Raw genomic sequence first — 15,302 nt, 5'->3', positions numbered from 1 at the left:
GGTGCACCCCCTTGTAGTCTTTGTGCACAGTCTTGTTGTATTTAAGCCTTGATTGTTGTAGGTATTACTGGAAGGAATTGACCTCCAGGCCAGTTGACTGTGAGAATAAGCTGTGTCTGCAGTGGGAGAACTTCTGTGCTGGAGACACCCCTCTGGGGCAAGACTTGCTTCAATGGGGCTTTGGTGCTCACTGAGTCTGCCCCCTGAGTGTGCCCTTTATGGTTCCACGGGGCTGCAAACTGGATGGTCCCACTCTGACCTCTGGGTTTCCTCAAGATTGGTCTTTAAATATTTGAATACCAATCTGAAAAACAAGTTTAGCTGCAGAAATTCAACTTCAGATCTTCACCCAAGAAGCTTTGTATATTTGCTTTTCCTGGGCCATGCAGGTGGAACATCGCTTTTTGGTGAAGTAAGAGTTTGCAGTTTAGCTTAATTGGAAATAACCCAGAGCCTATTTAAGAATTAGTAAGAAACACACTATGAGGTAGAGAAGCCCACCCTGCCAACCACAGGATGGTGTAGCTTTTTGCTTTTCATGCTCATTGGCTTTGGGAGGAGGAAAATATAGTGTAGATGGTAAGGCGGTAATTCCTGGATAAAAATAGAAACAGGATGTTTTGAGACAGGGCTCTTGCTCTTGTAAACCTCTCTGTGCGAATAGCCGAGGTGTATGCAGTTGGCACAGGTGGTACTTAAACTCCTAAGAGCTTACTGCACACATCCCTGAGTAGACTGTAGGGTGAGCCGGGAAATCTAAAGTAGCAAAGGCAGGAAGGCAATGGTGCTCTATCTGTAGGAAGCACTGTCAACCAGGGGTGTCTCATGATAAGATTCATAGTGTTAGATGGCACATTGTACATCATATGCTGATGTTTACTTTGGATTGAATGCTATGACATTTCATGCTGGTTCATACCTTTTCTCCCTTCTAATTTGCAAAGGCCTCCCAGAGCCCTTCCTGTTGGCCATTTCATACTTCTCCCTCACCACCACCTTTCTGCTTTTCCCAAGTAAGGTGTGCCCCCCTCGTGCTCCCTGGTGCATTTACACTTACTCGATTCCTCCATTATAACATGTAGTGTCATATTTTTTGCAAGACCATCTCTACTACTGCGCCTGGAGCTCCCTAAGCTTAATGCGTGGTACACAGGGCACATTTAGTCTGTGAGGTGGTTTGAGGGGGTTTTTCTGCAGCACTCTGCTTTGGCTATATTGGGGGGTATGTGAGAAGGATGAGCTGCATTCTTGGGGAAACTTGTTTTTAGAGGCATGAGATCTGGAAAATAGTTAACAGTACAAAATGGAAGGCAGAGAATATCAGAGGAGGCAGGCAGTGTAATTGGACAACCAAGGGGTCCAGGCTGCCTGTCACCACTTGAGCCAATGAAGCAGAGACAGGATTGAATCATATATGAGTCTTTATTCCAATAATGCCGGCAATATGGGAGAGTAGCAGGTCATCCACAAAAATCTGCTCTGCACCTCACTATAAGCCAGCTGCTTATGTTAGGTAGAAGGACAAAGATTACATGGGGAAGTAGGAATTACAGGCATGGGAAAGTAGGCACATGATAATCATTACAGGTTACAAGTCATGCGGGCTTGTGGGGGTGGGGGGGATTCAGGTGCCACAAGAGGGTGAGAGCAGATGCCTCCTGGACTAGATTGTTTCAGCCATGAGGTTGTAAACCTTTCCATAATGATAGGCAGTTCTTGGGAAGGAGGATGGACTGCATTCTGATGTTAGCTCCCATGTCCCAAGGCATACAGCTCTCAGGCAGGTTAGAATGTGCTTTCTAATCAGAACAGAACCTTTCTAATCAGAACAGAACCATCATGGTTAATAGAACATGATTAATATTTCTTATAATTGTAGCTGGTCCCCAACATTCTATGTCTGCTCCTAACAACAGGACTGCCCAACCTCCTAACTGAGCAAAATATACTACTTAATCCTGGCCTAGATAGTCCTTTACAGTTTATTAAGCTTTTCATACTCATTCACTCATGCCATGAACAGGATATTATTATTCCCTGTTTTGTAAATGACAAAACTATGGCTCAGAGGAGTGGAATGACATGCTAGGGGCTTCCTAATTAGTAATGGTAGGGCCAGGACTAGAGCCCGTCTTCTGATTCTAAATCTAGTTTCCTTTCTACTCTTTTTCACATGTCTCAGGTTGATAACTAGGGGCCCGGAAAGAAGAAGGGACTCAACTGGAATCGCAGGTATAATTAACGACTTCAGACACTGTTGACAATACCAAGCACTCTAGGTGGCCTGTGAATGATAAGGGAAAAATAGAGAAAGAACTAACATTGAGCAGTTACTCTGTTCAATGGAAATAGAACACCAACCACAAAAGTGGGCTGCATGTGTAATTTACAATTTTTATAATACATTAAAAAGCAGAAAAGCAGATGAAATTAATTTTAAGTGTTTTATTTAACTCAATGTATCAAAAATATTATTTCCTTTATCATGTAATCAATATAAAAATTATCTTACATTCTATTTTCCCCCATGAAATGTTCAAACTTGGGTGTGTATTTTACATGTACAGCACACCTCAGTATGGATTAGCCACATTTCTAAGGCTTGATAGCCACATGTGGTTCATGGCTACTGTATTGGGCAGCATAGTTCTAAGTGTTTTATATTTCATTTTATTTTAGCAATCACATGAAGAATTCTTTATAGCACTGCCTAATGGCTGAGGAATGAAGCCCAGAGAAGTTAGGTAACTTGCCTGGGGTCACAAAGCTGGAAAGTGACAAAGCTGGATTGTGACCCCGGTCTGTCCCATGTCTTCCCACTCTGATGCACTGCCAGTCTCGAGGAAGGGAGTGTGCTTGGTCTGGACCTAGAAGGATGGTTGAATTGAATAGGTGGAAGTGAGCAGTGGCCTTGATGATGTGCTAACACTCCTGAGGGTTTCAGCTGCTGCTTATGTTGCCAGTGTCCTGTGTGGTGGGGAAGGAGGCTCCGGGGCAAAGCAGGGGTAGCCAATTTCCAAACCATTGTTATGGTTCCTTCTGGGAGGTAGCAGGGAGATCAGAGTGTATTAAAGGGAACCATTGTCTTCAAACCCATATGCCAACGTTCAGGAAGTTCTTTCACAAGACAAGAGCCTCTCCTGGGACTTGAGGCCATTAATAATGCCTTCCTTTTAGAAGTTATGTGAAGATTTAGGTTGTAACACACAGAGAGAGGTCAGCTAGGCAGCCAAGGCCAGGTTGTGAGGCGCTGAGTAAATGTTTCCCCTCCCCTAAGCGAAGGCAGGAGATCCTTTGGGGAGGCCAGTTTTATTCCTTTCCAGGAAGACTCTGATAGTACTCTAAAAAACAATTGGTTCTACAATTTTATTTTATTTTATTCACAAACATTGCAATAACAATAAAGATACACTTTTAAAATTCTGGCATTCTGACACAGTAGTCTTCAGTTTACAATGTATCCTTACAATTTTTGTCCTTTTGGGAAAACAATAGTTTTTAATATAATTTTAGTGTGGATGAAGTGATTTTGTTTCTCCTCCTATCACGAACATTTTCCCATCAGCTGCCCCCTGCACACCTCCTACTGGGGATTGAGCCTGCAATCCAGGCATGTGCCCTGACTGGGAATTGAACTGTGACCTCCTGGTTCATAGGTCGATGCCCAATCACTGAGCCACATTGACTAGGCCATTCCCCCATTTTTATAATGCATGCATATGCTAATGGCTTCAGAGGATATCACTGAATTCTGTATCAGAATTTATTTGTTCCCATGGCTAGATATTTAGGTTGTTTCAAAATTTCTTGACATTATATTTGATGCTACAGCCCCAAATCACATGCTTGTGTTTCTTTTCTATCTTTAACCGTGATCTCCTAGTTTTATGTTCAACCACTGGGCCACACTGTTTGGGCCTCAATTTAGTTTTATTTCCTATCCGGCCCTGAAAGGAGGTGCAAGAAAGGCCTGCCTATTTGGCTACCATTTTCTCTCTAATAATTATATTCTTACTGAGCTCCTATTGTATGCTGAATAATGTACTGGGAGCTTTATAAATATTGTCGCAAGTTCACATTTTCAGGATCTGTGTGAGTCCCCTACATCTTCTAAGAAGCCTGGCCACACACTGAAGTCAGCAGCATGACATCTGATAGAAGGAGAATCTGAGAGGGCACCAAGAAATCTGAGTATCACTTTGGCTCTAGCACAAACCAATGATGTGGCCTTCTCTATGCCAGAGAGTCTCAGTTTTCTCATCTATAAAAATGGGGTGGGGGAGTTTGATCAGCTGCTTTCTAAATTCCCTTCTGTTTCATATCTGCAATGGTCTACTCCAATTCAACCTGCTTTGTTCTTTGCCTGAGTTACTTTTGGATTGCAGGTCAGAATTTTATAGTTTAGTAGCACTGTAGTTTCTGAGTGAGTCTTATCTCTTAGTGATACTCTGATCTTCCAGTGACAAAGACCATATCTTGTTCTCTTAAATCAGGGGTGGGGAATGTCTGGTCTGAGGGCCATATAATGTCCCCAAAATCATTTGGTCTGGCCACTCCAAGGCATTAGGGGTGAGCTAATTAAATGCTTGACCAAATATAGCAGGCTAATTTTTAAGTTGGTTATTTTGTATGGCCTTCGAATGATGCTATAAATATCCAAATTGCCCTTGGCAGAGAAAAGGTTCCCTACCCAACTTAAATACTTCCTAAATCTGGGCCTATCATTTGGTGAAGTATAAGGCTGTTTCCCATGTGTGAGATCCTGAAACATCCTGGGTGCAAATATTTATCCTGGGACAGTTATTTCTAAGCCTAGATTATCAATCTTTCTGATATTAAAAACTGAGATTAGTTGTCAGGGCCACTTGCAAATAACTTGGACTTTAAATGTGATTACGTTCTACTCATTCATTATTTCCCTTTTATTATTAGTGCCTTTTGTGTCCAAGGACATCTATGTTTACTGCACATTTATGAAGATATTCCTTTATATTTTCTTCTAGGAGCATTATAGTTGAACTTTCACATAGAGGTCTAGGATCCACATCAAATTAATTGTATAGCATGAAATTGAGGGCCAGGTTTTCTTTTTCTTTTTTTCATAGATATTGGGACAGTAGAACAAGTTATTAAACAGACTTTCCTTTCTCTACTGAGTTTCATTGGTACTACTATAAAAAAGTAAGTTAGTATACTAAAAATTACAAGAGAAGTAATCTTATTACAATCTCTCTCTACCACTGTTTACAACTAAAAATGGGACAGAATTAAAAAAGCAACTAGACGAGAACCTGAGAAATAATAGCAGGCAGATAGGATACTGGAGTCAAAACTTGAATGATGACCCATAATGGCTTTTGTCACATGGAATACCATAATTGTGTGGGAGGCTGAAACTCTGAGATAACCCCATCTTTTCAGCCAGAGGAACCAGGAAAAGGAGCTGGAAGCCAGACAGTTGGAAAAAGACACCCAGTAAGTCTGTGTATGGACATTGATGTAAGTCATGAGCACACTACAAGTTGTGCATATGTGGAACAGATCCAGAGAAGCACGGCAAAGGTTTTGAGAACTTAATTCTTATATGAATGCTATCCAAGTTCTAGATAAACCTATGAGTTGCCTATGTGACAGGTAGACCCAAATGGCCTATCAAAGGCTTTGAAAACCAAACTGAAATCAGTTAGCAGTTACAAAAGGCAAGGAGGAACTTTCAATTTGAACCTAAGTGGGTTAATTATTTGCTAAAAAAATGAACAAACAAACAAATAAAAAATCAACATTTTTTAGAGATTTTTAGCAGGTTCCAGAGTCTCACAATGTAATATTCAAAAGTCCAGTATTCAACCCAAGTTTACTCAATATAAAAAGAACCAGTAAAATCTGAACAATATTCAAGGGAAAAGACAGTATGTTCCAACCCTGAGATGAGTCAGATGGTGCAATTATCAGACAGACTTAAAGTAACTATTATAACCATTCTCCACTCTTGAAATGAATGAAAAGATAGAAGCTCTTAGCAGAAAATAGAAACTATACAAATAACCAGATGGGCATTTTAGAACTGAAAATACAACATCTGAAGTAATAAATTTACTGCATGAACTCAGTGACAGCAAAAGAGATGACAGAAAAAATGTCTGTGAATTTAAATATAGATCAATATAAATTTATAATATTTGTAAATATACTTTTTATATTTTAATTAAAAAAATTTCAGTTACAGTTGACATTCAATATTAAATTAGTTTCAGGTTATAAATGTATTTTTTATTGGAAAAACAATGAAGAGTGTCTCAGGATACTATAGGCCAACATTAAAAGTTGAAAAATTCCTGTTATTAGAGTGCCATTCCAGAAGGTAAAAGAGACCTTGGTATAGGAAAAATATTTGAATATAGAATGACTGAAAATGTCCCAAATTTGGTGGAAGACATAAATTTACATATTAAAGATCTCAAACAGAATCAACTGAACAATAACTATTTAGCCATTTCATAGTTAAACTGCTGAAAACCAAAGATAAAAATATATATATTGAGAGCAGCCAGGGAAATATGGCACTTAGGCATTAGGGAAACCTATTTGAATAACAGCAGACTTTTCATCTAAACCAATGTAAGCCAAAGACAGTGGAACAACATCTTTAAAATGCTGAAAGAAAAAAAGTATTAACCTGGAATTTTATATCCGGAAAAAATATCATTCAAGAGTGAAAGCAAAATAAAGATATTCTCAGGTGAAGAAAAACCAAGCAACTTTGTTTCCAGTAGACCTGCTCTTAAAGAAGTGCTAAAGGAAGTGTTTCAGGCTGAAGGTAAATGATACCAGAGGGAAACTTTGAACTTGAGGAATAAAAGAACAAGAGACATAAGTATCTTACATAATAGATTCACATTAGTAAAAATACACACACAAAAAACAAAAGTAACCCAAATTATATGTAATCCCATAACACAGAGATAACAACAGACTACTGGCAATATTTTGCATATATTTCCTTTAAGTCATTTTTCTCTCTTAATAAACATTTCTTTTTTAAAATTCTTTTCCCTCTCTCCATCCCTCTCTTTCTTTCTCCCTCATTCCCTTTTTCTCTCTCTTTTTCTTTTTACCCACTAAGATTATATAGTATATCTATATATATAATCTACATATATAAAAGGCTAATATGCTGTGTCCGACTGGTTGCTATGACGTGGACTGACCACCAGGGGGCAGATGCTCAACACAGGAGCTGCTGTGATGTGCACTAGCCATTTACAGAGAAATGGCACCGTGGACCTGGTGTCCACAAAGCAACACTTGGCTTCCCCCAAGTGAGACACAGGCCCCCCCCACCACTCTGGAGCGACACCCCCCCAAATTGCAGCTGATGCTGCTGAGACCCAATGGCGCAAAGTGTGGCCCACAGTCCAGCCCAGCCTAGAAATGGTGGCTGTGGGCACTGGGTAATGACATCATGTAGCAATGCCCAGCTTCCTCTCCCTAGTGCAGTGATGGCGAACCTTTTGAGCTTGGCATGTCAGCATTTTGAAAAACCCTAACTTAACTCTGGTGCCATGTCACATATAGAAATTTTTTGATATTTGCAACCATAGTAAAACAAAGAGTTATATTTTTGATATTTATTTTATATATTTAAATGCCATTTAACAAAGAAAAATCAACCAAAATAATGAGTTCGCGTGTCACCTCTGACACGCATGTCATAGGTTCGCCATCACTGCCCTAGTGACTAGGCTCCTTGCAGTTTCTTCAGCCCAGGGACACAACTTGCTTTATAGCCAGGTGGAAACATTTTACACTTTAATCAAATGTCTGTGAAGCATTTTCCTGTGCCTCATCTCATTTGATCCTCACAGAAGTCCTGGAGTAGGTAGATAGGAGAATCCTATTTTCTTTTCATTAGCTGGGAAATGGAGATTTAGGAAGCTTAGAAACCTTACGCAACTGAAAAGAAGAAATGGTGGACCTTGAAAATGACTTCAGGTTTTCCCACTCTGCGGAATACAGTCAAACACTGCTGCAGTTAAATATTTTACCCTTTGTCCTCCCTGCATGATCTACAATAATAATCTGCTTTGTGTTGATATTTACTGCTGTGTTGCTGACAATTACCTGAAAGAGAAGTTGGGGTGCTTCAATGGGCTGGAAAAAGTTTAGCTAAATCAGAAAGCAGGTCTAATTAAGCAAGTTTATTCTATATCTATAAAAGGCTAAGTTGATTCATGCACACGTGATACATATAAAGCTCTCACTGGCGCCATGTGTTTCAATCTGTCATTGTCGGTCGTGAATTTGGTTGACACTTCTATTATGGAGAAAGGGCGAATAGTGATATTAAAATATTTCTTCTGCCGAAACCAGTTTGGCTCAGTGGATAGAGCGTCGGCCTGCGGACTGAAAGGTCCCAGGTTCGATTCCGGTCAAGGGCATGTACCTGGGTTGCGGGTATATCCCCAGTAGGAGATGTGCAGGAGGCAGCTGATCGATGTTTCTCTCTCATCGATGTTTCTAACTCTCTATCTCTCTCCCTTCCTCTCTGTAAAAAATCAATAAAATATATTTAAAAAAAAAATTTCTTCTAATTAATTTCCTTTCAATGTACACAAATTCGTGCACCAGGCCACTAGTAGATATATGATATTCTTTATAAATTAATATTATATTACAAACACTTTCCTCTTTTGTTAAGAAAACAATAAATTATTTTTTAAAATTTTAGGTTTGATAATTATACTTTAGTTATATTTTTAAAAGTGCCTTTTAGGGGTACATATCGGCATTTGTGTGGATGCAATGATATGATGCCTGGAATTTGCTTAAAATACCCAAGGTGGGGGCTAGGTGGATATCAGTTAAATAAGATTGGCTATCCTATCTAATAATAGACAAACATGGTAATTGACCATACCTTCGCTATGCCTCCCATTGGCTAATCAGTGAGATATGCAAATTAACCGCCAACAAAGAAGGCGGTTAATTTGCATATGTAGGTGCAAAGTGGTGGAGCGAAGACTGAAGGTGGCTCCGGCCAGAGCAAAGGCCGGGGTCCCGGGTGCCGGAGGAAAACTGGTGCCGGCAGCCAGGGGAAGGGAAGGCCTATTGAACGAATCTTTTCATGCAACAGGCCTCTAGTAAATTAATAATTGTTGATGCTAGTAATGGGTACATGATGACTCATTATACTATTTTTCCATATGTATGCAATTTATCATTTAAAAAGCTTTAAGAACTCTTTATAAATGTTACTTTTAATCATTTAAACATATTACATCCTGTGAACATCCTATAACATTTAACCATTCCTCTATTGTTGTGAATCAAGGTCTTTTAGGGTATGTGTGGGCTGAGATGTCTTTTACAGCTTCTCTTGGTTATTTCCTTTTTGGAGATGGAATTACTAAGCTAACAGAGAATGGACATTTTTAATGTTTTGATATAGTTTGCCAAATTGCCTTCCAGGAGAGATGTTGCATGTTGTTTACACACAAGAGGTATATGAGAGTGCCCTTGTCAGCTCTATATTATATATATTGTTAACCTCTGTTAAATTTATGAGGGAGAAAGTGGTATCCTGTTACTTGAGTGTGTATTTCTTTGATTTCCAGTGACACTGACTCCCCAGCTTGCCACTGAATTGGGTCTCACCCCTTTGGGGAGGACCCAGGGGAGGAGAGTAGAAGAAGAAAGATTTATTGCCTCCTCCTCACTCCCCATTTTGGAGATGGGAGGCAAAAGCAGACACAGGTAGCCCTGGGTTCACATCCCACCTCTACCGCTTACTAGTTACTGCCTTTGTGCAACCTTAAGCTCTCTGAGCCTCAGATGCTTTAGCTGAAGAAAGAGAGCACTCATACTGTTCTCCACAAGTGAGAGGCAGTGGAGATTCACAGGGAAACAGCAGGATCCACAGTGGTCAATCTGAAGACGGGACTTTTGTTGTCCTTGAGAAGCTGAGGATACTAAAAGACCTACTGCTTTGCTGCACTGGGGTCGCCTGAAGGAATTACTGCTCACACTGAGTCACTGCGTCTTCACCTTTCATTCTTTGTAATCTCCCTGCTCCATGGGCTTTCAATCACTGCTGGGCAATGGAGGCAGCTAACACAAGTCAGGAAATCCATCTTTGAGGAATTAGGTGATTTGGGGGGAATAAATTCTGATTGCTAATAGCATTCATCTGATTCAGTGGAAATGCACTTTGCAGTGCTTGGCTCAGAGGATCAGGGTGAACTTCACTGATTGACTGTTTTTCTCCTGGGCACATTCCAGGTGCAGGAGACATAAGGGTGGGGCTGGGAGTTTGGCCTAGTTTCTAAAGTGAGGGAAAATCCAGAGAAAAGACAGCAGGCTTTATTGTAAGGATTTGGGTCTACTGACTTTTCCTGTCTCAGGCAGTGAGCCCTCTGCTCTGGAAACGAGAGCCCAACTTCCCGGCATCTTCCCTGGGCTCTCAGGGGTGTACAAGCTCTGAGAAAATTGAACAATTTTGTGTTTTCATCTTAATGATCATACAGAAATAATGGTTTTAACAGTTATAATTTTCCTCAATTCATTGTTGAGTGACACTTCAAAAGAAGAAATCTTAGTCTTAAGTGTTTGCCAAACAGGGTTTCTTTTTTCTCTTTCAGGTGGGGGGTGGTACTTGGTCTACAGCTTTATTTCCGATGGGTTTAACTGGGTGATGAAGTTAAGGCACCGTCTGCAAAAAATGTAAAATAATTGTTTCATGGCATAGCTTAAAAGCTCCTTCTCATTTATTATTTTCATCACAACCCTGTGAAGTAAGGAGTATTAAACTCCTTGCATCGGGAAGAAAGAGGCTCAGAGAAGATAAGTGACTTTCAAGGCTGGAGAGCTCGGGACCTCACCACTGTGCCCTGGCTTCAGGCTTCTCCAGGAATTCAGCCTCCTCAGTCACAGCCCCTCGTCTCTGACTCCCTGGAGGGTCCCAAATTCTGGCTCTCTTTTCTGTGGAGCAGCGTGTGAAATTGTTAACACTGAAAGCGCCAGGTTTCGGTTTTGTTGAGATGAACTTCAAGGTTCTATGTTTAGCCACAGGCAGTTATTAACCCATGACACTCCCGAAAGTTTATCTCTTACTCTCAGAAATGAAGACTTCCTCCACCCACAGTGGCTGAGCCAGGTCCCAACCTCCTGTCCCTCCTACCCTAGCCGCCAGGTCCAGGTTTACATGTCACAGTTTCCTAAGCACCTGACACATGCCAGACACTGCGTGATTGATCCTTTTAATCCTCACAGCAATCCTGATGAGGAAACTGAGGCCCCGAGGGCTCATATCATTTGCCTAAAGTCAGACAGCGATGAATAATGAAACTGTGATCCAAATCTAGATTTGTCTGACTGGGGTCATGTGAAATTCAGCCCCAGTCTTCCAAGCTGGGCCTTGTCTGAACAGTCTTCCTCATCTCAGGCTTGGTCTTCATCAGCACAGGGGTCTTCACCAGCTTTTCTTGGCTTGTGGGTCTTAAGTCAGATCTGAAGTAAGATCCTGGCTCTGCCACTTCACAGTGGGGCAAATCCTATAAACTCTCTGAGCCTCAGTTTCCTCACTTGTAAAATAGATTAGACAGTTACATGTCTTATGGGATTATTTTAAAGATTAAACAGGTGCATGAGCCCGTCCCTTAGTGTGTGACACATAGAAGGTGCCTAAGAAGCAATGACTATTATTGTTTATTGGGCACTTGCTTTCAGGGAGTGGAGAAGCAGGTGCTGTGAGCTTCAGAGTACCTCCTCTCTTACTGCTGAACTTGCACAGCCCCCTCCCCTCCCATCCCCCCAACCCTGGCTCAGCACTTCCCTGCCCTGCTCTGAAGCTTATTATCTGCTCTTCATTATGTAGCTAATAAACTCCAAAATCTTCCACATGCTGTTCACCAGGCCTGAGTCTCCTTTCAGCTTCAGCTTTGCACAACTGCTTGGGCTGACTGGAACCTCTCCCTGTGCCCCAGTGCCCTGCCTTCACCCATCTCCATGCCATTGCCCTCCCATTTTCCAGGTCTTTCCCATCATGAGAACTTCAAATCCCAGGCTGGATGTGGGCCCCTCCTCCTGGTCTAAGATTCTTTTTCTTCTTCTTTATTGATTAAGGTATTACGTATGTGTCCTTATCCCCCTATTGCCCTCCCCACCCCCCATTCATGCCCTAACCCCCTGGTGTCTGTGTCCATTGGTTAGGCCCGTGGTCGGCAAACTGCGGCTCTTGAGACACATGCAGCTCTTTGGCCCCTTGAGTGTGGCTCTTCCTAAGCCTTAGGAGTACCCTAATTAAGTTAATAACAGTTACCTACCTATATAGGTTAAGTTTAAAAAATGTGGCTCTCAAAAGAAATTTCAGTCATTGTACTGTTGATATTTGGCTCTGTTGACTAATGAGTTTGCCGACCACTCGGTTAGGCTTATATGCACACATACAAGTCCTTTGATTGATCTCTCCCCCTTTCCCCCATCCTCCCCTACTTTCCCTCTGAGGTTTGACGGTCTGATCGATGCTTCTCTGTCTCTGGATCTGTTTTTGTTCATCAGTTTATGTTGTTCATTATATTCCACAAATGAGTGAGATCATGTGTTATTTATCTTTCTCTGACTGGCTTATTTCGCTTAGCATAATGCTCTCCAGTTCCATCCATGCTGTTGCAAATGGTAAGAATTCCTTATTTTTTTTTTTATAGCAGCATGGTATTCCATTTTGTAGATGTACCACCATTGTTTCAATCGACTCATCTGCTGATGTGCACTTAGGCTGTTTCCAAATCTTAGCTATGGTGAATTGTGCTGCTATGAATATAGGGGTGCATATATCCTTTCTGATTGGTGTTTTTTTTGAGGAAACTTCATACTGTTTTCCACAGTGGCTGCACCAGTCTGCATTCCCACCAGCAGTGACAAGGGTTCCAGATTCTTTTTTTGTTTTAATATATTTTTATTGATTTCAGAGAGGAAGGGAGAAGGAGAGCGAGATAGAAACATCAATAATGAGAGAGAATCATTGATTGGCTGTCTCCTGCATGCCCCACCCTGGGGATTGAGCCTGCAACCCAGGCATATGCCCTGATTGGGAAATGAACTGCAGCCTCCTGGTTCACAGGTCGATGCTCCACCACTGAGCCACACTGACCAGGCCAAGGTCTAAGAATCTCGACCTTGTTTGAAAAGAAAAGCGTTCACATCTGTGGCTGACCTTGGCCATGGGAACACTGAGGTAACTAGATGATTCAGTTACTCAATGTCTAGTGGGGAGAAACAGACAAAGTAAGTAGTGCATTAGGTATTTGGGTCTTGTCTGATTTTTTGTGGTATTTAAGACTTTGCATCTTAAGGGCAAGGGATGACAGTTACCTCTGGGCCTCTGTTCTGAGCCCACAGTTACCAGCATCTGGTTTGAATTGGTTGATCTAAATGGATATGGCCAAAAGGTAAGCTCACAGCTCTGCCGTTTCCAGGCCAGCACTGATGAAGGTTTGAAGGGACAGTGGGGAGCCCAGGACAAGCTCTTTCCCTTCCGTAGCCTTCCTTCTTCCCCTTCATCCTCCCAAGTCTACATGTGATTGAGTCAGCATGCAAGATTTGGCACTTTTGGATGACTTACTATTGGGTTGTAGGGAGGGGTGCACACTAGCTTTAGTACCAGGCATTCCTGGGAAGGTCATAGCACCTTCTCTAGCCTCAGTTTCCTTTTCTATAGAATGTTGAAACCATAAATTCAACATTCATGAGAAAGTTCTCTTGGGATTTTTGAGAATTCTCAACATCCTCTTCATCATTGTGACCAAAAATCTCATTTACTGACAATAGCCCTAAGGTGAGGCATTTGTTCTCTTGACAGGCGAGAAACTCATATATGTGCCACCATTTCCCCAAATATGCAGTCATGCATAATTGGACAATTTAAGTGATTTCTGTCCTTTAGTGGTTCTGTGTATACAGGGCCATAGGCATTTATAAATCTAGTACAAGATATTCACTGAGTATATAACCTTACGGTGACATGGACTAGCAGTCTGTTTTCTTTGGGAGCTGTAGTTCACAAGCAGTTATTTCCATCACTTCCTGACACATGGAGGTTATAGAACCCCTGCATACTGGGTCACAGCCTGGGGAGTGGTGGGGGTGAGCTGTCATGCTCTATGGGACTGGCTTTCTAATACACATACATCATTTTCATTCCTGAGCAAAATCAGGCTGCTTTATGTGTAGGACCTTTGGAACTCTTCCAAAATAGTCAACATCCCAAATGTTGACTCTGTAAATGCCATAGGTCAACAGTAATGACAGCAGTCACGCAGGCTGCTGAAGGATTCAGTGAGATGAAATGTCAAGTGTCTAGCATTCTAAGAGTGTCCTGGGCTTGGAATTTCAAAACCCTTGGTTTTCTTATTAACTGAAACCATTTGCTTCTGGGCTTAGGTGAGAGAGTCACAGGTCTAACAAGATGACTGTGGGAGTACAGGCATTAAGAGCATGGTCCTTGGATTCAGACAGTTCGGTTCAAGTCTTGGCGCTGCCATTTACTAGCAAAAATCTTTTAACCACTTTAAGATTCAGCTTCCTAATCTGCAAAATGGAAATGATAACCATGCCAACCTTTGAGGATGGTGGTTAGGATTGAATGAACTACTATATGTGCAGGTTTAGCATAGAGCCTGACACATAGGAAGCCCCTAAAAAGCACTCAATGATGATTTCCCTCTTCTCCCTCTTTACATAGCTACATGCCCAGTAGGTACTCCATGTTCATTGATGATTTCAGTTCAAGTCTAAAATCATTTTCTTATTTACAAACTAACTCCCATCTCAACCACAAGCCCTGGCAGTGGGCAACAGTTTGATATTGAGTGCCACCTGTATACCTTATTCTTGGCAGTGCTGAGAAGGAAACAGAGAAGAGGTGTTGATGAACTCTATCCCCACTGAGCCCTGTCTGATTTGAAGAATAATATTCTCACACACAGCACCTGGAGGAGCATGGGAGAGAGCGTTTTCTTAGACCAGGAGTGTGGTTGAAATCCACACAGGTAGAAGACTCCTCCTCTGGAGAGTCAGGAAGCTTCCACCTTGGGAACACCCTTGGATCCCTGAAGTGAAAGGAAATAGTGGCAAGTAGGGAGGTTTGGGGATGAGATTAACTAGTGAGTGCTGAGATCTGGCCTTTTATGAAGAATACCCAAAACTTCTACTGGTCCACATGCACCAATGAGCACAAAATAGGTACAGATATTAGTTGGTCTTTGTGTATATGTCATGAGGAGGGAAAAATCTGAGAAAACCAATCC

The 15,302-nt window shown here is 41.5% G+C and overlaps 1 protein-coding gene across 8 annotated transcripts in view; it reads left to right on the top strand.

Annotated features, from left to right (window-relative positions):
* ST6GAL1 (ST6 beta-galactoside alpha-2,6-sialyltransferase 1) overlaps nucleotides 1-15,302 on the top strand; it is a 131,755-nt gene that overhangs the window by 67,599 nt on the left and 48,854 nt on the right. For 2 of the 8 annotated variants that reach the window (XM_036348643.1, XM_036348640.1), the window contains one exon: nucleotides 2,183-2,232. The exons of the other annotated variants lie outside the window; for them this stretch is intronic. The gene's annotated coding sequence lies outside the window, so the exon portion shown is untranslated. The remainder of the gene's footprint in view (nucleotides 1-2,182; nucleotides 2,233-15,302) is intronic. 8 annotated transcript variants of the gene reach the window in all.

This window comes from Myotis myotis, unplaced genomic scaffold (assembly GCF_014108235.1).
Source record: "Myotis myotis isolate mMyoMyo1 unplaced genomic scaffold, mMyoMyo1.p scaffold_m19_p_2, whole genome shotgun sequence".
Classification (NCBI taxonomy): domain Eukaryota; kingdom Metazoa; phylum Chordata; class Mammalia; order Chiroptera; family Vespertilionidae; genus Myotis; species Myotis myotis.
The sequence above is the reverse complement of the archived record's forward strand: the minus strand, read 5'-3'. Positions and strand labels throughout refer to the sequence as shown.